Consider the following 21103-nt stretch of genomic DNA (forward strand, 5'->3'; position numbering starts at 1 on the left):
TATGTCTGATCTGTGTATATAATGCATAAAATCTCCTGAAAAGACAAAAGCATTAATAGTAAAAGTGTACAAAAGTAAAGTGCACTCAAATAGAGCACAATATACTTTTCTGTAAAGCTGATTTGAATAAAGAAAAATGCATTTGAATAAAGAAATTTAAATAGACTAAAAGTGAAAGAACAATTTCCTGTGTGTGAGTAAATATTAACACAATTAATCACTGTCCAAACGTCAAGCACAACACAAGAGCTCCCATAAGATTATGCAAACTGTATGACTGCTTTCACAAGCCTCCTCCGGAGCTCAAAGCGAGCCTCTAATTTAGTCAAGGTCACTTAGCTTGAGTTTACTGGATCTGAGAGCCATGCAATCAGACGTGTCAGATGTGTGATCGGTGAAAGCGTCTCTGAAGCTTTCAGCAGCCTGTGTGCTTGATCCAAACATCTGCTCTCCAAACATCTTTTGTGTGTTCAGCATCGTGCATCATATTTAAAGTTGATTAACACAAGTGTAAGATGTTAAGCATCACTTTATTGACTGCAATACTACAAAACACTTTATAAAACAAATAGTTCCGGTCCCTGATTCTGATTGGTTGAGACACGTTCTAAGCCATTGTAAATTACTCTACAAACATACACCTTTGACCTCATTACATCAGTATTACTGCTCCACTGCGTCTGTTGCTGCAGTTCTGTGTATTATGTATTTCAGCAAAAGTTACTGTTTATTATTTATGAAGTATGAGTGACCCCTGCTGGCTTTATGTTGCATCATTCATTCACATTTAATTTTGAGACTACACCCTTCTTCTCATCAAAGAAAGGCTTCTTCACACGTGAGGTAAGTTGATGTGTGTGTTCAAAAGTTTCTTTTTCAGGTATGGTACTGTATGTTCATCGAGTTACACTGTTTAATAACGCATCTTATAGGCGAATTCACACTATCTGGTTTAAACTATAAGAGTACTTTGCTGAGAGACAAGCAAATTGTAGGATCCGTGTGAACGGGGGTAATTTTGATAACGTTGTCATCTGTGCACAGAAAAAACTTTTTCGCTCTTAGTACATCGTTGTCATGTAAACGTCCCCTCTCAATCGCTCTAGCGGTACTTTTATGATATATACACAAATTGGTGCAGCGCCATTTTAAGTCCAACAAGCCTGGTTCACCCGATGCGTTCAAAACGCAGCTTTGGAAATAAAAATGTGTTAATAATTATAAATAATGCATTATTTTTCACCGTATTTCATTAACGTGTTAATTCGACAGCCCAGTTCCAGTCTCAGTCTTTGTCATTTGAGCGCCAAAAGGCATATTAGACCTATTCTGTTTCCGCTTACTATTGTCAGGGACTATTTTTCGCGCGGAAGGATGACAGTTAATGAATTAACTTTAGTGATATATGAATCCATTTAGCCTTTCATGTATGTATTGTGTGGTAACCCTTTTATAAAAGCAATAAGCCCCGCAAAGTTGTGGTTTATGTAAGCAATAATGTACGATAAGCTGTGCTGTGGATAAATCACGGCTGAAGGGCGTTGTTACAACTCCTTCAGCCGTGACTTATTCACGATACAGCACTAGCCTCGAGTACCTTATTGCTTTTATAAAACGGTTACCACATATTAAAGCTAAAAATATGCATCAGTGCAACTTTCATGAAGTAAACTTTCACTAAAGCATTCCTTCTGCCGGAAAAAATAGTCCCTGACCATGAACAGCAACAGAAGTGACATTATTACGCCATTCGATGGCAGCAAGGACTGTGTTTATGAGTGTGTCAGTCAGTAGTGAAGTCTTTTACATTGAAAGACTGAAATGTTTTTGAACACGGAACAAGATGCAACTGACAAATGCATTGACTAGCACTGTCAGTCACGGGAAAACCTCTTAACTGTTAAAAGGACAAGATAATACATTGTACATTTAAACAGATTTTTTTAGTATGAACATAAGACTGATCTGAAGGAAAATGCTAAATCTGAATGCAGGTAATAAACTCGATCTCTTTCTCACAATACTCTTCTACATAATACAGTAAGCTTCGTGAACAATGAGTGGTTGCTGAGGGTGTTGTGTATGATACACAGAACCATTGGGTGAAGCGGTCATAGCCGTGTTTTATCGTGAATAAAACACAGCTATTGACCAATCAGAATCAAGGACAAGAACTAACCGTTTTATAAAGTGAATTTAGAACAGCTAAGGGGAAAACAAGACAAAAACAAACACAAGACAAAAATACCAAATCATTTTTTGTGGTCTGATGTAACTGTGACCCATGTCGTTTGTTTTCTCGACATTTCTTTCAATAGGAGCCGGTCAATGTCAGGGGTCGGAATGACAAGGATAACCATGAGGGAAAGAGGTGACAGAAACAAACAGAGAACAGAAGGAAAACATGATGGCACTCAGACTGGAAGAGGGTCAGTATTTTGGGGATCTTAGAAAATACAATGTATTTGGGATGTGTGATACAGTGGGGTGATTTTCAGCTGTCATTGTGCCACTTGTAGTCTTACAGTAAATCTGTCAGAAAAAACAGAACGTTGTCCAGATGTTTTTCATGGTAAATTCATGGCTAATGTTTATTTTTAACACATTTGGTGCATGGCGAGTATTACTTTTCAACCCAGACCCCAAACTTTTGAACAGTAGTGTCTATATTGCATATTTGCAGAACTGACTGGATCACCCCTTGCATCACATGCATTTTTTTTAGGTCTAAGTTGTTTAATTTTTTCTGTACTTTCAATTCTTTCAATTCTCAATACTTTCAATTCTTTTTTTCCTATCTAATTTTCAATCTTCTTCCAAAAACCTAAAAATACAACACACCTTATTATTCATATTTCCTTGATCCTCTTTTATCTTTTTTTCCTGAGGTTTATGTTGGATTTGGGATTGGTCATGGGTGTCAGAGTCTCTCTGGTTTAGATCAGGAACGCTCGAATAAGTTTTGAGAGGGACAGGGAAGATGAAATGTGTGCAGAGCCCATGAAATTTATGTAAGACATGCGGCTCACCACCAAACCATTTCGCTCCCTTAACTCGGCCAGAGCGATTCAATGGACAACCTGTAATGTCCTTCTGATGAAAACCAGAAGCTTCATCATCTCACAGGTGTGACATAACCGGCCCTAAGCCAGACATGAAAAGATGAGATGGTTTTCAATATAGTACAAAAGATTTCCAATACAACTGCAAGAGATGAGCAGCATTAGGCCCAGAATATCTCTGAGACACAGAACACAAGCAACGTTTCATTTTCTTAATCACTGCTTGTTTGTTTGTGGCGACGTTGAACGTGTTTAGCTAAAATGAATTTGACTTCGTTCAAATACCTGGATGACCTGAAGTCAATTACATTTTGCAAATGAGACTGGCATAAGTCAGCAGTGAGAGTTACACAGAATACAAGATCAGCTCACTATTGAGTGTCTGCATTGTGAGTTTTTGCATTATGTGTCTTTTTAGATTAGTCTCAAATGTTGTCATTTAAATAATGTGTTTTATCTGTTTTATCACTCCATTTCTCATGTGTTTGGTAAAGCATCTCTACATTTGAGAAGCGCCAAGATCGGCACAAAATACCTTTGGAACTTTTACCGCGTGCCATATAAAAAAATCAGTTTATAAAATGGTTAGTTCCTGTCCTTGATTCTGATTGGTCAATATCTGTGTTTTATTCACGATAAAACACGGCTATGACCGCTTCACCCAACGGTTCTGTGTATCACTACACAACACCCTTAGCAACCACACTTAGCAACGTATGTTCTCAGTTGATATTGTTCATTGAAGCTTACTATATTATGTAGAAGAGTATTGTGAGAAAGAGATCGATTGAGCGAGTTTATTACCTGCATTCAGATTTAGCATTTTCCTTCAGGTCAGTTGTATGTTCATAATAAAAAATCTGATTAAATGTCTGATGTATTATCTTGTCCTTTTAATAGTTAAGAGGTTTTCCCATGACTGACATTTGTCATTTGCGTCTTGTTCCGTGTTCACAACATTTCAGTCTTTTCAATGTAAAAGTCTTCTCTACTGACTGACACACTCATAAACACAGTCTTTGCCGCCATCTAATGGCATAATAATGTAACTTCTGTTACTGTTCACGGTCAAGGATTATTTTTTCCGGCGGAAGGAAAGCTTTTAGTGAAAGTTCACCACATGAATGTTGCATTGATACATATTTTTGGCTTTTTTATTTGTATTGTGTGGTAACCGTTTTATAAAAGCAATAAGATACTCGAGGCTAGTGCTGTATCACTATGCTGTACTCCGCTTCACGTCGTGCCTAACAACACCCTTCAGCCGTGACTTATTCGTGATACAGTACAGCCTCTCATACCTTATTGCTTACTTAATAAACTTAATCCTAATACTTAGTGTTAGAGGATTCTAAACCTATGGCTCCCGATTCCAAAATCGTTACAAATGCAACAAAAAATGTGATTAAAAAGCTTGTGTTAGCATTCATATAGTCATCGTCATCATCTTTTGTATGAAAGCAACAGCGTTTCCTGCGCACATGATGTTGAACAAAGTGCGAGTTGTAATGTTTGATTCCCACAAAATGACTCTTACGAACCACTTCTTTTAAATGAGTCAGCCAAAAAGATTCACAAAACACCCTCGTACTCACTCGTGATTTATCGGTTTCAGTTAGCGAATTGTTCATAGCCATTACTGAGTTCACAACCTCACTGAACCATTTTCAGTTATGTCCGATTCAAAGTTTCTGTTTAACAACTTTCTGTTGAGTCGTCTCAGTGTAGTCCGGTGAGCCGGTTCTTTTTAGTGAATCAAAAACATAAGGCGCGGCTGATGTAATCAGATTTCTCGAATCACTCTGAGTCGCTTCTTTTAAAGTTCCCCTATTATTCTTTTTGGAATATTACCTTTGCTGTGTAATACAGCTGTGAATGGTCTGCAAAGTTTCAAAGATCAAAGTGCATGAAAAATAAAGTTATTGTCTCCTAAAAGAAAGAATCGATTCTGAACTGCCAAAACGAGTCATCAGTAATTCTGGTCTCACTTCCTGTAACATACCTACATAATAATGTAACAAATTTGCATAATGCCAGCCTGGTCCTCTTTGGCTGCCCATGAACAATGTCTACTTTGGCCCTCTAGTTGTAGCTGAGACTGGAAGAGTTTTGTTCGTGCTGTTCATGTCAAGAAGATGCTGTTTTCAGCTCTGCAAATCCCCTTTGCTGTACTTCCAAATGATGAGATTGATACGGTGAAACCGACACCATCATTACTGGTTCGTTTCCGACGCGATGTAAGCGGTCGACCAATTACAACAGATTGGGCCATCTGACCAATCAGAGCAGAGGAGGCTCTTGGAAAGGAGGGGTTTAGAAAGACTGAATCTTCAAATGAACCATTTTCAGACTCTTTGAAAAATGAGGTGATGTGCAGTGTATATTATGAGAAAATTAAAGTGTTTTTTTAACTTAAACCTATTAGGAGACCTCCAAAAATTAGGAACTTTTAAAATAGCATAATAGGGCCACTTTAATGAACAGTTAAAAGGACTTTCGGACAAATAGTTTACTGAACTAAATCAATCAGGGCTGTTTCTCTTAAAAGCATCACAAACCTAAATTGAACAGAAACCATTGGCACCAATTGAAGAAAGTGAAGTATATGCAGTTATAGCCTAGTATTTGTTTATATATCTATTTTGTGTTTCTAACCTGTCCTAACTAACGTTCTTTGTTGTAGGCCTACGTTTTATATGCAAGACGTGTGAAAGTCTTGCACAAACAGTTTTTAATGCAGTTGTTTGTTCACAATAATAATCAGTTGTTTATTGAGAAAGCCTCTGTAAAATGGGGACTTTGAAGCTTTTCTGTTTGTTTAGCATCTGGACGCTCTTTATCCAGGTAAAACAAAGCCTGAGAAAAAGGCTCCTGGGCTCATTTGAATTTCTGCAGCTGTGAATCTTCAAACGACATTGTTTACTCGCTCGACTGCATCATTTCACATATTGAGAGACATTTAGCTGTTTTTAGATCTCTCGCCTCTGTCTTTCTTGATGTCTTTCTCTGTAAATGTCTATTCCAGCCCGCCTTAAATCCAGAAAGCCCCCTAATTATTTGGAGACACGTATAATTTAAATCACACAAAGAAGTTTTCAGGGATAATTTGGTTTGTTCTTCATATTAGTTTTTAGTCTTGACAGTCACATAACTTGAATGACTTCACTGGGTGTGTTAACATTAAAACTCATCCCATCATTGAGTCTTTGAGCTCAAACAGGGGAGCAAGGCTAAACTTTAAAAGGGACCCTTTTCATGAGATGTAATATAAGTCTCTGGTGTCTCCAGAATGTGTCTGTGAAGTTTCAGCTCAAAATACCCCACAGATCATTTATTATAGCTTGTCAAATTTGCCCCTATTTGGGTGTGAGCAAAAACACGCCGTTTTTGTGTGTGTCCCTTTAAATGTAAATGAGCTGCTGCTCCCAGCCCCCTTTCCAGAAGAGGGCGGAGCTTTAACAGCTCAACAACAACAAAGCTGGAGAATCTCACGCAGCCAAAATGAGGATTGTCGGTAACGGTGTTCAGCCTTACATTGTTCAAACCGGAGTCGACACTGATGGAGAGACTCAGGAAGAAGTTACAACTTTTAGAATGAAACTGGACGTTTCTGAATGGTTAGTGGATAAATTTATGTAGTTGCTGTGGAGTTGATTCAACTCATCCACTAGCATGTGCCGTCATGTTCATCTTTTGTGCAAATCCAGTGTTGAATTGACCCTCATTTGTGAAGCAGTCCGGCGTAAAATGACGGCATGTCAACAACACTCTACTACAACAACTCTTCCTCTTCTCTAAAGCAGCCCAACATGGCCTCACCCCCTTTTGTTGCGTGTTCTCGGGGGCGGGGTTTATGTAAATTTTAGGGTTTGTGATGTCACCAACCCGGGAAGAAGCTCGTAGCTCCAACCAGCTGTTTGTTGTAGACCTCAAACAGCAAATTCTTTAAAAGAAAATATCTCCCTTTGCATTGAACTTTGAGCGTCGTAACTTTGATAATGATTTCATTTTTTTAACTTTAGTTAGTGTGTAATGTTGCTGTTTGAGCATAAACAACTTATACTCAAACAGCAACATTACACACTAACTAAAGTTAAAAAAGTGAAATCATAATCAAGGACCCCTTTAAGAAATTGCTCCGTAAACTACTTGTTGCTAGGCAACCATGCATAACGTCCATCCCATAATTACACAAAATGCATTAATCTAGAGCTGAACCAAAACAGGCGTAATACTGAATAGAAAAAGAGGAAAGTGTCCTGATGGTGTTTCACTTTAATTCAATATTCAGTTTAGTGAGGAAATGAGAAAAGAACATTTTTTGATAATTTTATCAATCTTTACTAAATCAGCAGTAGCAAGATTACATGTTCAAATACATAAAATAGTCCCTGTACAAAGGAGTATTACTGCAACGCTGAACCATTTTGTCCCCATAGATATTAACAGATATTTACGTGAAAGTAAAGTCAACTAAAAGCCAATATTAACATAATTCAGCATGATTTACTCAACCACTAGAGTGTGTATGAAATGTGCTGCTGATGAAAAAAAGACATTAAAGAGTATATCTGATGATCAGCCATAAGACCTTCAACTACATTCTCTATTATAAACTTTACCTTGACTTTTCAAAACAGAAGCTCTAAGTAAAGGAAAATGCCATTACTGTAAAGGCCTGTTCACACCAAGAACAATAACTATAAAGATAACTATTATAAGCGCGCTGCAGTTTTGTCATCTGCCGCTTTAAATGCTCAAGCTCTTAAAGCAGGATGGATTCTGATTGGCTGTCAATGTTTTTATTATCCATCAGCTGGAAAAAAAATCACTTTGAAAGATGTCGTTTTTCTGTGGCGTCAATTCTTTTATATTTAGAATGATTTTTAGAACAAACAAATCTTTATTGTTATAGTTATCGTCTGTGGTGTGAATGAGCCTTTAGACTTCAATACTCTTCATAATAATAATAATAATATTTCTTATACAGTAAGATTATTTAAACAGAGAAGCTAGAGAATATCTTGCAGAGATACAGGCACTTTATGCACTGACAACTAGATTTCATATAGTTTCTGTCTTATTATCAGAAATATACTTTGTTGACATAATGTACATTCATTCATTCTGCAAATGTCCTTGCTGCTGTTGTGCTTTTATTAACGTTAGTACAGTCTCATGTTGGTATTAGGATAGAATATAGAAACTACAAATTTGCATCAGATAAATGAAATGATTTCCTTTAATTTCTAGAATAATAAAACTGAAATGTGCTTTTATGCTTCTGTGCACCAATAAGCAACTAAATATTGTGTCTGAAATGTTTTGCAGATGTGACAATGTGTCGATCATTATTAAGGCAACACTGTCTGTATTTATAATGAACGTATTATATCCAACAGTCTGTTTGAGTTTACAGTAGTGGCCAAAAGTGATGCCCGACCTAGGAAAATCGACATCTTCACCCTTTATTCAAGTGTTAATAAAAACTTATTATTTATATATAACATATTGCGTAGTTGTGCTAGGAGTCTATTGTTTTATTTGTGATAATAACTGTATGAAACATGCCAAATTGTATGGACATAATTGTTGGCCAGGTTGTCATACAAAGCAATTATGAACAAAAAGAACCAATGAAATATTAATAACTGATTATATTGTAGACTTGTCTTTTTTTTCTGTGAACTTTTTTTTTTTTTTTTTACCTGTTTTTTTGCCAAATAATTTTGTCAGAAAAATACCCTAACCAAGTTTAGTGTTTTGTTCTTCCCTCATATTTAAATTTTTTCCTCACATTTTGATGATTCAATTAAACTTGTAGGGTCATTAAAAACAAATATCCCCTCAGGACATCACTTTTGCCCAGTACTGTAGTCGTAATTTCTCGAAAACAATGGGAAATAGTTGTTTTTTTTAAATAAAGAAGTATATTTGAAAATGCACATACATAAGAAACACCTTCACGGAAAATTACGTTTCAATATAACACCCCACATGTCCTAAAACCCGCACAAAACAATACTGAACAAGAAAGAAGATCTGCAAATAAGCATTGCACAAAAATAAATATTGACTGCACCTCAAAACTGGTTCAAACTAGCCTGAAACGTCCAAATGACACGTTTTACAGCCAAACTACAGAATGTCATTCTTATAAATGATTATGTATTTCTCAAGGGTGTATTAAAATGCCTTCATGGCAGCACTGATGACATAATTCAGATCTATTTCAATACTATTAGCTATTTATTGTAAACAGCAACATTTTAAATACAGTAAGAATAAACCTGAAACGTAGAATACTGTTGCCTGCAGACGTTTGACTCTCGTTGAATCAGTGGTGTAAGAAATCTCACTGCAAGTATACTATCAAAAACAGCTAATCTGAATGAGAACGTCCTACGGACTGAGCCATGCATAGAAACGGTCCTGTTTCGCTGGAGCGGCCTGCCGGAAATGGCCGGAAATATGGAAATAGCGTGCATATTTACAGGTTATGACGTTCCGTATGGTATCGTCTGTGTTTGAAGGGAATCTGTTCTCCATGTTTCCCTCTGGATGTGCGAGTGAACTCCACCGCAGCGGTGTCTATACGAGCACACATTTCCAGGGTTCCCCGGTGGAACGGCCTGTTTTTTCCGTGCCAGAATCTCGCCGCCAATCATAGCGAAGTTTTAGCAGAATTCCAGAGTCTCGAGGGAAAGTGACTGTATGTTCTGTATGATCTTACAGTGTTGTGTAGATATACACAAAGATGATGACTACTAGGTTGAGGATCGTCCCAATGATTCCCAGCATGGCCAGAATGGATTCTTCCTTGCTTTCCTTGTCTTGAATTCCCTTTTCCTCATCACTTAGAGCAGTGTTTACCATTTTCCTTGGAGAAGTCTGCAGTTTTCCTCTCACACCAATCTGGGAAAACACACACAAGTCAACCATCAGTTGATATTTAGACAGTGAAAATCTTCATCAAGACTTTAACAAACTGATTTGAGATGTTAGTAACGGAATAAAACATGATTTGTAAACATCAACACACAATCATAAAAAGCAACCTACTGTATTTGCAGAAGATTATTGAAGTACATTTTAAAAGAAAAAATCTTCATCAATCTTCTACTTCAAAATGTCACATTTAATTAAGTGTTATTGTATTATTTGTGAAATTTGCTAGAGTGAGTAATCTAAATGTTTTCTGTGTAGTAATCAAATAAAACGGCCACATACTGTGGTTGTACTTTGGTATAATGTTGGCATCGTTAATGCCATTGTACTTTTATATATAACATGGTGCTGAATGATTACCATATTTATATACTATAGTATTTATTTAAAGCTATAATGTATTTCATAGAGTACCAAGGTAATCATTTATATGTTTATTTTAAATAAAAATATTCAAATTATTAATAAAATATAATTTGTTGTATATAAACGTAGTGGTCACTGCAGCATTTCTCTGCTCAGTTGCACTGGTTTTCCTAAGGCTTTTACAGAGTAATGATTTATTAAGGGGCATGAAAGAGATTTTTCATCAAAAATATATTCATTTCTATCGTCCCCTGAATAAAACATAATCAGCCGTTGAAAAATGTGCCTGAACTCAGGAAAAATATGTTGTTTGCACATGCATTTAGCACTGCTGTCCCTATTTATGCTTTCTAATAATTAATGGATAAATGTTACAAATATTACAAGTACAATTAACTAGTTTTGTACTTTAATTTGCTGGAGTTGTGTGCAGTCTTTTGGAGGCAAAAAATAATAATAATAATAATATATAATAAAAAATAAAAAAATATATATAAACGCAGCTCAAAAAACTAAACTATGGGCACATTTGGTCCAGTGGTCCTTCATTTGTCTAATAATGGACTTAACGGAGTGGACAATACATGCATAAATAAATACTGGAAGGGTTTAGGATTGTTTCACTCTTTGTTTAAACATTCTTTTAAAAATATATTCAATATTTTCAATATTTCAAGTAAAATGTAGAGCTGTCAATTTAATACATTATTTTAATGAATAGTTATGGAAAAATTATGCATTTAAATAATTTAACGCACCCGCCCCAGACCTACGTAGTTCATCTTACATTTCATACAGTTGAATGGTGACAAACATTACACAGGGCAACAACTCACTGCGTGATGAAGCCGTTAGAATGTCAGTTTAGATACAGTTAGAATGTCCCTAAAATTCAAGTGATCAGGGCAAAAATGCTTTGTTTTCAAAAAAGTTTTTGTCTCATATTTATATGAAATAGTTATATCATAAACAAGTAACGAGCGCAATATCACACGAGTGCTGTTTTTAACCCTTATAGTACAAGAATTTTATAGAAAATCAATACAAAGTTAATATTGTCTTATATTTTAGACACAATATTGTCTGTTTTTTGCTTGATTTTGCCAATGGAAAGCACCTATAAAGCAAAAGAAGAACTGTTGTGCGTTTTGTTTCTGAATGAATCTGCATTTTGAGCGAATCTGTCAAGTGAACCAATGATTCAATGGCCCCTTCATAAAGAGAACAATTTACTCTATTCCTGAATGAATCTGCCGTTTGAATGAATCAAATGAATGAATGACTCAGTAGGCTTTATTTTAACGGTCTAAGTGCATGGTCTGAAGCTCATGGCGCAGGTGCTCTTAGGCCGTGTCCAAATCCACTTTTGCTAGTTTAACGACGGAAAAAATTGTTGGCACTCCATATGCATGGTCCAAAAGGCTTGTGCCTAGTCTCTTATTGAGACAGGTTTCACTTGGTCAATGGTGCATTCGTTTTCAGTTGCCTCAGAATAGCAACATGCCAACAATGTGCCTGAACACACCTCGTTTTCAGACCAGTACGCCCATGGGTGAACAGATGGGCGCGAGTGCATTTGCTATTTAAACAACGTGGGCGCTGGACGTGAAAATGATTACTGCATCGGGCTGAAACTAGCAAAAAACACTTGCGTCACATTTGGCTTCGCATTGCGTGAGGTTTATGATAGGGACCAGTGACTTACTCATTTAGACAAATTGTTCTGTGCCCGGTTGCATGAAACTCCTTAAGCTAAGAAATCCCTTAAATATAAGGTTAAGGGTACCCTTAGTGAAACTTGGGTTGCAAGAAAAAAACCCTAAGGGTTTTCTTAAGGAACTTAAGGCTGTTATTAAGTTTTTCCCCTTAATTATCTAAGTGTTTCCTTAAGCGTTGCTACAAAGTCCTTAGCGACCATTTCACCTTAATAAATTTAAGGGACCAAAACAGCTCCCTTAAATCAACTGACACTCAAAATACGATGGCTGATTTAGTGTTAATTGAAGAGGAGGAAATACCAAGGCATGTTTTTAATGATCGCAATAATCCCTTGGAGACGATGAATGATATACAGTTATTGAAAGAATATCGGTTTGACCGCCAGTCAATCCTTCGTCTCACCGCGACACTAGAACATGACATTGAGCACCAAACCCGGCGGAGTTACGCAGTTCCAGCACTCTGTCCAGTTTGGTTTACGTTTTTTGATTTCTGTTATGTTTGTACTCTCCATAGCACAAATATATTCATACAAATGTGGTTTTAGCGAGGATTTGGCTTTGTGGTTCGTTATGTTCTGTTTACTGTTAGAGGTAGTAACTATAGCAACCGCTGCGATCATTGCCGTATGTTGTCAGAAACTACCGTGAAACGCTTAGTGTAAACACTTAGGTAAGGGTGAAAGTTAAGAAGTTTGTTGCAACGCTCTTAGTGAAATCCCTTACCTCAGGGATTTTTTCTCCCTCAGGGAAACCCTCACTTAAGGAGTTTCATGCAACCGGGCACTGGTCTTTAACCCTTAAATGCATGACTGTTTCACCAATCATTCTTACATATTCGGGTCTTTATCGACCCGGATCTATATCTAACACGGAAGGATCTCTACCTGTCGCGATAATATAAAACTCTTCTGATATTAGAGTAACAATTACAGAAGATAAAATAAATCGTGTTTTGTTACCTTTTGGAGCTTGAAAGGGCTCAGTTTGAGCAGATGTTTTATGTCATCATCACTGTCCTCGTCAGAGCTCATTTCCCAGTAAATTCAGCAAATAATGGGCTAGTTTTATGTTTGAGGTCACGATCGAATATGAGCCCATTCGCAATCTCAAACATATTCTCAAAACTATATAATTTTCAACATCTTCAAAATCAATATTTCGCTCTCTAACAGCTTCACCAGATCCATCCAGTGACAGTTACAGTCATATTTGATTGCGTTAAGTACTTGCTCTGCAGTAAATCGCTGAGCCATTTCATGTTTTTCATATTATTTTGTTTTCTGTCTGAATGAGTCGTCTCTTCATCGTTGTGTATCAGACATTGCCACCTTGTGGAATAAAGGTGAATTGCACTTCCGTCATCTAAGATTCAATTATTGTTGTGCAGAAAAAATATACGTACACTCATACACACCTCGGGTCGTTAGCGACCCTATACAATTTTTACAAACAATGAATACAAAAATAGGCATTCTTTTATAATTTTATGATTTTTTTTCTTGTTATATTCTTTATAATGAATTGATTGAGGAATACCAAGAAGGTTGATGTCTAACTTTAAAAAATGAACGAGGAGGAGGGTAGTGAATGACGTCCCGGGTCACTAAAGACCCGAGGTATGCATTTAAGGGTTAAATATATCTACATACCAATTCAGATGCAGCTTCTGAAAATAATTCTGGCTGTTGTAGCCTAAAATTTTATGTGTAATAAATTCTTTGTTGAATCAAATAAAATATTTCTTTCTAAAGTTGCTTTTTGTAATGTCTATTTGATGCTTTTCTCATTTAACACAATAATGACTTAAAGACCTAACACTTAATGACTAAATTATCTTGGGGGGTAATTTCTCAGCCAAATTTGATGTGTGATCGTCACATCATGTAATTAATTAGATTAAAATTTTAATTGCTTGACAGCCCTAGTAAAATGATAAAAACATCTATACTTAAAATCCAGCCAAAACTACATGATGAAGGCATGACAATACGTTTCCAATGTGACCTTCATATAACAAATATTAAGAAAGAACAAAAAACACAAATAAATGAAGTTTAAATCTGTTATTTGTAATAAAAACCAACCCCTGGGAGATGAAAGAGATTGAAGAAACAGACATTTCTCTTGTCTAATAAATCCTGCGCCAACAGCTTTCCAGAAGTCTGATGGCAGATTGACATGCTATACTGCGGGATGATGTGATTTTGGGATCCCTTGAGACTCGTTCACGGTCCAGATTCATGATGAATGCAGTCATTCATGTGGTTTGGCATTCAGTCAGTCCACAAGGGCTGGACAACAATGTGCCAGTCCTTTTGTCATGAATATTGGAAAGTGAAAGACACAATAGATGCCCTATAGTCAAAACATCCTGTTGGAATTGCAGTTTAATCCGGAAAGGTCTTTCCTAGAATTTCTAGAATCCTATAGAGTGGTGCAGTGATGACGTACATTTGTAGGCCAGCCCAGAATTTAACATCAAACTGGTTCACAAAAAATAAGCTTTGATCAACAAAAGTTTGTGATACTTACACGTTTTGTCCACCACCACTAAGCTCCCGACAACTCTTTCACTTTTCCCTGAAAGTTTTTAAGAAAGTGATTATAAGCACACTAGGCTGTAAAAGTGGACTGAGTTTACCTGTTATGCATGATGACGTTTAATGTCACCGACAGCCTCTGTAGTCCCATTTAGCAACACACAGGCGGTTTGCAACACGCAATCGCCTTTTTCAAGATGCATAACAGCTTTAAAAAAAATCATGAATGGGGTAATACTGATGTATTTCATGTCATAGAATAAAATGTGAAAGTATTTTGTTCACCACAGACCTTATTTCAGCCATTTAGCCAAAATCCCATTCAAAAAACCCATTGACTTTGGGACGATGGAACCGGATGTGCTAAAATGCAACTAATTTCCGTGTTTTTGGCCTATAAAAATGTGTCATCCCTGCAGCACTCTATTGTGTTATCTCTAAAAGAGCGTTTTATTACAAATTAAAGGAAATCTGTTTTATTTTCACAGTGACATTGAAAGAAAAAAAGATTCAACGCTACATGAAAAGAGTCTCTTAATGGTCTTTGTTTAAATAAATACTTTTTATTCAGCAAGGATGCATTAAATTGACCAAAAATGACAGTAAAGGCATTTATAATGTTATAAAAGATTCTATTTCAAATAAAAGCTTTTTACTTTCTATTCATCAAAGAATGTTTTCAACATTGATATTAATCAAATGTTTCTTGAGCAGCAAATCATAATATTAGAATAATTTCTGAAGGATCATGTGACACTGAAGACTGGAGAAATGATGCTGAAAATTCAGCTTTGATCACTGGAATAAATTACGTTTCAAAATATGTATACATTACATTTGATTACAAATATATTTCCTACTTTTACTGTATTTTTGATTTAACAAATGCAGCCTTGGTGAGCAGAAGAGACTTAAAATGTAATTATCTTACCAATCCCAAACTTTTGAATGGTAGTGCATATGTACACAAACACATATATAATGTACATTTACAAGACTAATGTCTAGTTTTTAAATAAAAGGCAATGCATTATTTAAGTGCATAAAATGCACTTGCTATCATCAGCAAATGAATCTTTTTCTTTCAGTGATGTGTGTCTGTCTGTGATCTATAGGGTGTGTCTGGTCATAGTGTCATAAACAGGGCTTTCCTCAAACCCAACCCTCTTATTGTACACTAGATGTGCTCTCATGCATGAAGACAACTGCTCCTCGCTGATAGAAGACATGTTTCGGGAAGGCTTCGAGTGTCAGACGTGCCAAAATATGAGGCTGGAAACAGCTTCACTAGAGAGAGCAGCTGTGCTGAGCTCAGAAACAAAGTGGAGATCGTCCAAAACCACTTTACCAACTGGCCAGCTGGGACAACACCACAGTGATTCAGCCAAGCGATGTGACATTAGTCCAGGAACATTGGTCATGAGGTTCTCTGGAAATATCCTTTAATAAAAACGTACAAATAATGCCCAGCACAATTTGAGTATGAATGCAAATGGTCTTTGTTTTAGGGTTGCCAAATCAAATGGTGGTGACAGATGTTGCAAAAAGCTCAAAAAATGTGATTATGCATTTAGAAAATCAAAAGGGTGTTGTTTCACGCTACACTTCATGTGTTGTAAACCCCGAATGACGCTGTCTGTGAAATGAATGCGGTGCTCAAAGGTTACCGTGAGTTGTTTCGCAACAAAAAGCCAATCATAAAAGGCCTCAAATGCTTGCCTCTTTAAATATTCATGTGCTCTGAACATCACAAAAACGTTCAAAGTGTTTCGTTTCAGCATCTGAGAGAAATGCTCTTGTGTGTCTTAGATTTTTGTTTTTGTAGTGTTTCAGATATAACTTGAGTGAAGTTCTTTCCCCATGACATTCTCATTCTACAGAGCATTTCTACACGCTATTGATGAGCAATATTTTTTAGCCTGTTTTCTTAGTCTAAAGTGAAATTTAAGACTAGACTGGTATATACTGTAAATGACATCAGAGCAAATGTCTTAGTTCAAACAAAACGGAGAATTATGTAATCATTTACTCGCATCATGTCATTCCACATCTTTTACTTTCATTGATAATGGATGGATAAAAGGGAAAAAAATACATTTTTCAAAATATCATCTTTTGTGTTTCACAGAAGAGAGAATGTCATACACACTATAAACCCTAACGCTTAAAATAATTCATTGGTTTGAGTACAACAAACTTAAATTAAACAAATTAGTTAAGTCAAATGAACTTTTATGAATATTTAGCACTTTTTTTCTTTTGAGTTCATAGAACTGATATATTCCTTGTTTCATTGCTTTAAGTTTTATGAACTAATTTCTTTTAATTTAGACAAACTTACGTTTAACTGAAACTGGGCTGGGATTTCTGTTTCCCAGCATGCTTTGCCCATGGCACTCGAAAGGGAGAGTAAATGCTAAAATTAAGTGTTATATAATGTTTTTTTTTGTGTGTGTGCAAGATTAATGTTAAGTGGGAGATAAGTAGTGATTAATGTCTTATGTTAATTTAGAAGAGTTTCTGTAAATATGGGTTTTTGGAGAGTTACCATTATGGTGACAAGTGGTGCATGTGGCTTGGTTTGAGAAGAGCAAGTGTTATACTATGCTATTGTTAACATGTTAGCAAGTTAGCATTTTCTGTATTAGTTATAGCTAGCTAAGTTTACACTAATAAAAACAAGATTTTTATCATTGAGATTACATGACAATTTTAAGTTAAATGTATTTATTATTGTAAAATGTAAAATTTATAAATTTAAAATGTAAAATTAACTTACTCAAATATTTCAATTTAAGAACAATTGCCAAATTATTCATGTTCATAGTGCAGGTTTGCAATGATGGTGAGTAAATGATTTTCACTCTTGGGTGAACTATTCCTTTAATATCACTTTTGCAATATTAATATTAATATTTTATTCACTTGTGTTTTACAGCATTTAATGCCACAACTGTTAGGTTTCGCTGAAAAAAAAAAAAAAACAGAGCAGATTTACAGATAGACAATTAGGCTATTATTAAAACAGGTTGCATGCTAGTTATAGTGTGCAGTCAATGTTATTAAACACATAAATATTCAGATTTCAGGTACTCTGAATGTACTTGCATTTCTCCCATTCCTTGGCATTAGTAAATATTATATTTTCTGCCGAGAACCAACATAACCAGACTTGACGCAACCAAGTTGCAAGAGCAGCCTGACAGAAGACAAATTGAAAGATTTTGCTGCCTGACTGCATTTGCATGACAAAAATATGTACACTATTATAATGAACAGGTTTTCTGGGCCTTTTAATGCAATGATGACAAAATCCAGACCTGAATCTCCTATGAGACGAACTGAAACTGGATGTCATTTGTCATTTAGATGATGCTTGTGTTTCTGAATGGAAGCAAATCCCTGCATCCACATTCAATATGTAGTGGAAAGGCACAAGGGTTTGAACCCAACGCACATGGACGCACAACATTAAGCGCAACCCCATATATACGCAGATGTTGACCAATCAAACGAAATGTCATTCCTGCTACACCTAAGCAGAAATCATGAACCTCTCTGGATAAGTGAATGGTCAAACCTTTTCCCACTCGAGTTATTTCAGGCATATGAAATGTTTGAAGACATTAACCTGTTCTGACAGTGTTGCTGTAGGCATTGATTTAAAATGGAGTACAAACAAACAGCCCCCAATACAAACACACACACTCCTGAGCAAATACATGTCAGATGAAAACTGTCCTCAAGCTTTGTTTGAGATCTGCCTGTGAGGCGTCTTATACTGTATTGATTTCAATCTAAAGCCTATAATGCTGCCGAAAGCACCAGGACTTTCTCCCAACACACATTTGGTCTCAAATACACCCTTTATGAACATCATTTACAACTTATACTTTAGAATAGATAAGAATTAACATTAGCTTTCAAACTAAACACTTCCAGTGTATCATAATCAGTGCAATCCCACCTAAATAAACTTAAAAACTTAAGTTCAGTTGCTGCCTTAAATTTTGAAGTATAATTAAATTTAGTTCATTTAAATTATATTCGAGCTAATAAATGAAGTTGCAATTGGTTAAATGAGTTAAAGTAATGGAAAAACATGTTGTCATGACTAATTGATCAGATATTTACAGTGCAGTAATGATAAAATGAATAAATCGTACATTGCACAAAAATTCATCAAAAGTTCCAGTAACTTTATTGTCATTTGAAGGAGTAAATCCATCACTTTGCAATATTAATATTAATATTTTCTTCACTCTTGTTTTACAGTATTTAATGCCACAACTGTATGCATGAATTTTCACAATTCAAAACATTCAAATCATTTCTCCTTTTGTTCCTCGCCATCAAACGCCTCCGGCAGATGATCCTAACAGATGGGAATCATCTTACCTTGCACAGCATCAGGAGGAACATAGCATCGGACATGCTGAGCGGGATCGTCTTTCCGAGGCATACATACATCCCTGGCAGCTCAGAGAGAAGTCGTATCCCCTCATCCTTTAGCTGGGAGGGAGATCCCGAATCACGGAGAGTGGCTGAGCTTTCGTGTGTTTCTTCTGACGGCGCTCCAGTGTTTTCCTCCCCAGTTTCATTTCACTTCTCCCCGAGTTGAGCTGTCATGAGCTCTCTCTCCTCTGCTCAAGTGCGCTCGCTCTTTCGTTCGTGAGCCAAAGGTGAACAGATGAGAGAGGGCGGTTTAATCACGTTCAAAGTTTTTATCTCCGTCTTTTTAATTAGCCAAACTTGATGAGCTCTTTTCTTTCCCGTCTTGGACCCAAATTCTCAGTCTTAAGGTTCGGTCACATTAGTGAAATTTCATGGGGTAAAAATGGTGTTTTCTATTTTGTCGATAGTGTAGTGATGTATGAAGCACAGCTCACACAAAAAAAGTCACTTTCAAGCAGCTTTCTATTGGTCAATTCTGCAAATCCACGTGATCAACCACAAAATCTGCGTGGTAAAATCTGATCGTGTTGATTCCAAAAATTCACAGAACAACGGTAAATGTGACCGCACCTTTAAACTTCAGCTTTGTTCAGGTGTTCAAAGAGTTGCTGGCCTCATTCTGCATCTCCGTGGTTGAAACCTGATAAAAAAAAAACTAGGACATTAAGTGCCTTCGAGTGCAATAGAAGGAAAAGTGAGCGAGGATTCCAGCTTTTGAGATGTGCCGCCTTGAGCGCCTGGCTGTGCGAGTGTTATTAGAGAGACAAGAGCTCTTGTATTTGGTGGGAGTCGCACCGCCCAACACCGATGCTCCAGAGGCAGAAGGCTTCCCCTGATTCCCTCCAACTCGCATATCAATGTAGAGCAGGTTGCCTGGCAACCGTCTCAGGACCGCCACACAACGCCTGACGACAAGAAGCGTTTATGACAGCGGACTTTATGAGGGGGAGGGTCTCCATCGGTCCTGAATTTCTTTGCTTTTAATACTCCCTCAGTCTGCTGCGAGCTGTCAACACTGCCTGCCGCTACCAGAGGTGCACGTGGGGGAGAGATTGAGGCGTGAACCTGAAACCTGACACAAACCCGCCCTCAGACAAACCCGTTACAGTCTCTTACCCAACATCCTCTGCTCTCTGTGGAAACACTTTATTTAAAGCATGGACACACCAGTACAGTTAACAAATGTTATGTAACATTTGTAACATTTCTGTTTAAATATATATATGACAAGCCAAACATGTCAGTCTCTAAGTAACATGTAATTTGAGCCACAAAATAAACGTAAAAAATAAGTATAATGAACTGTGCTAAAAGCATTTCGAGCCAGGGGCAAGGCTATGGGCCTTCATAAAACAGGCTGGGAAAAGCGTAGAGTATGAAAACTGCATGGCACATTACCAAGAAAAAATATAGTGCAGCACAGTTTCAAGTTCAAAGTTTCAAAATAGCAAACAACAACCTATAAAAACTACACTGTAAATTAATCCTACTTAATTCAACTTAACTTAAGTTATGTTGCTGCTTTAAAGCAGAACTAAGTAACGTTTTTACCTTCATAAATAGTTTTCTAAGTCCTTACGATGGTTAATTGACTTGTAGTGGTGTGTTTGAGGCGAGCACTAACCCCCTCTGGCACGTCTACGCCAGAATACAGCACTTGCAAGTTGAGATGCGCCGACCCGACACAATCTCGCCTCATGTTCACGCGAGAGTGACAAAATGCTTTACGGTAATTCAAAAACAATGTATATATTATGACTTTATAAGACATTTTTGAAAATTACCCACCTCCATCAAGATTTCTTGTACTGTATTTGCAAAACTACTGCGCTGGTGAGCGTTGTAGTCCAGAGCTGCGCTTGGAGTATTTATGACAGTGTGATTCACTGAAGGAACCTGTAGGGGGAGCTTCGCAAATCTTACTAAGTTCCGCTTTAAATGAAGTATAATCAATAAGTCATTTCAACTTAAATTATATTACAACTGATTTAAAAAATCAAGCTGAATCTCT

General features: G+C 36.6%; 1 long non-coding RNA gene across 1 annotated transcript; it reads left to right on the top strand.

Annotated features, from left to right (window-relative positions):
- The first annotated feature begins 578 nt into the window (after positions 1–578).
- Positions 579–16884, top strand: LOC125269390. Its single transcript, XR_007185093.1, has 3 exons — positions 579–843; positions 2319–2429; positions 15819–16884. It is a non-coding gene; the product is annotated as an uncharacterized LOC125269390 (long non-coding RNA).
- Positions 16885–21103: the final 4219 nt, after the last annotated feature.

Source organism: Megalobrama amblycephala, linkage group LG5 (assembly GCF_018812025.1).
Source record: "Megalobrama amblycephala isolate DHTTF-2021 linkage group LG5, ASM1881202v1, whole genome shotgun sequence".
NCBI lineage: Eukaryota > Metazoa > Chordata > Actinopteri > Cypriniformes > Xenocyprididae > Megalobrama > Megalobrama amblycephala.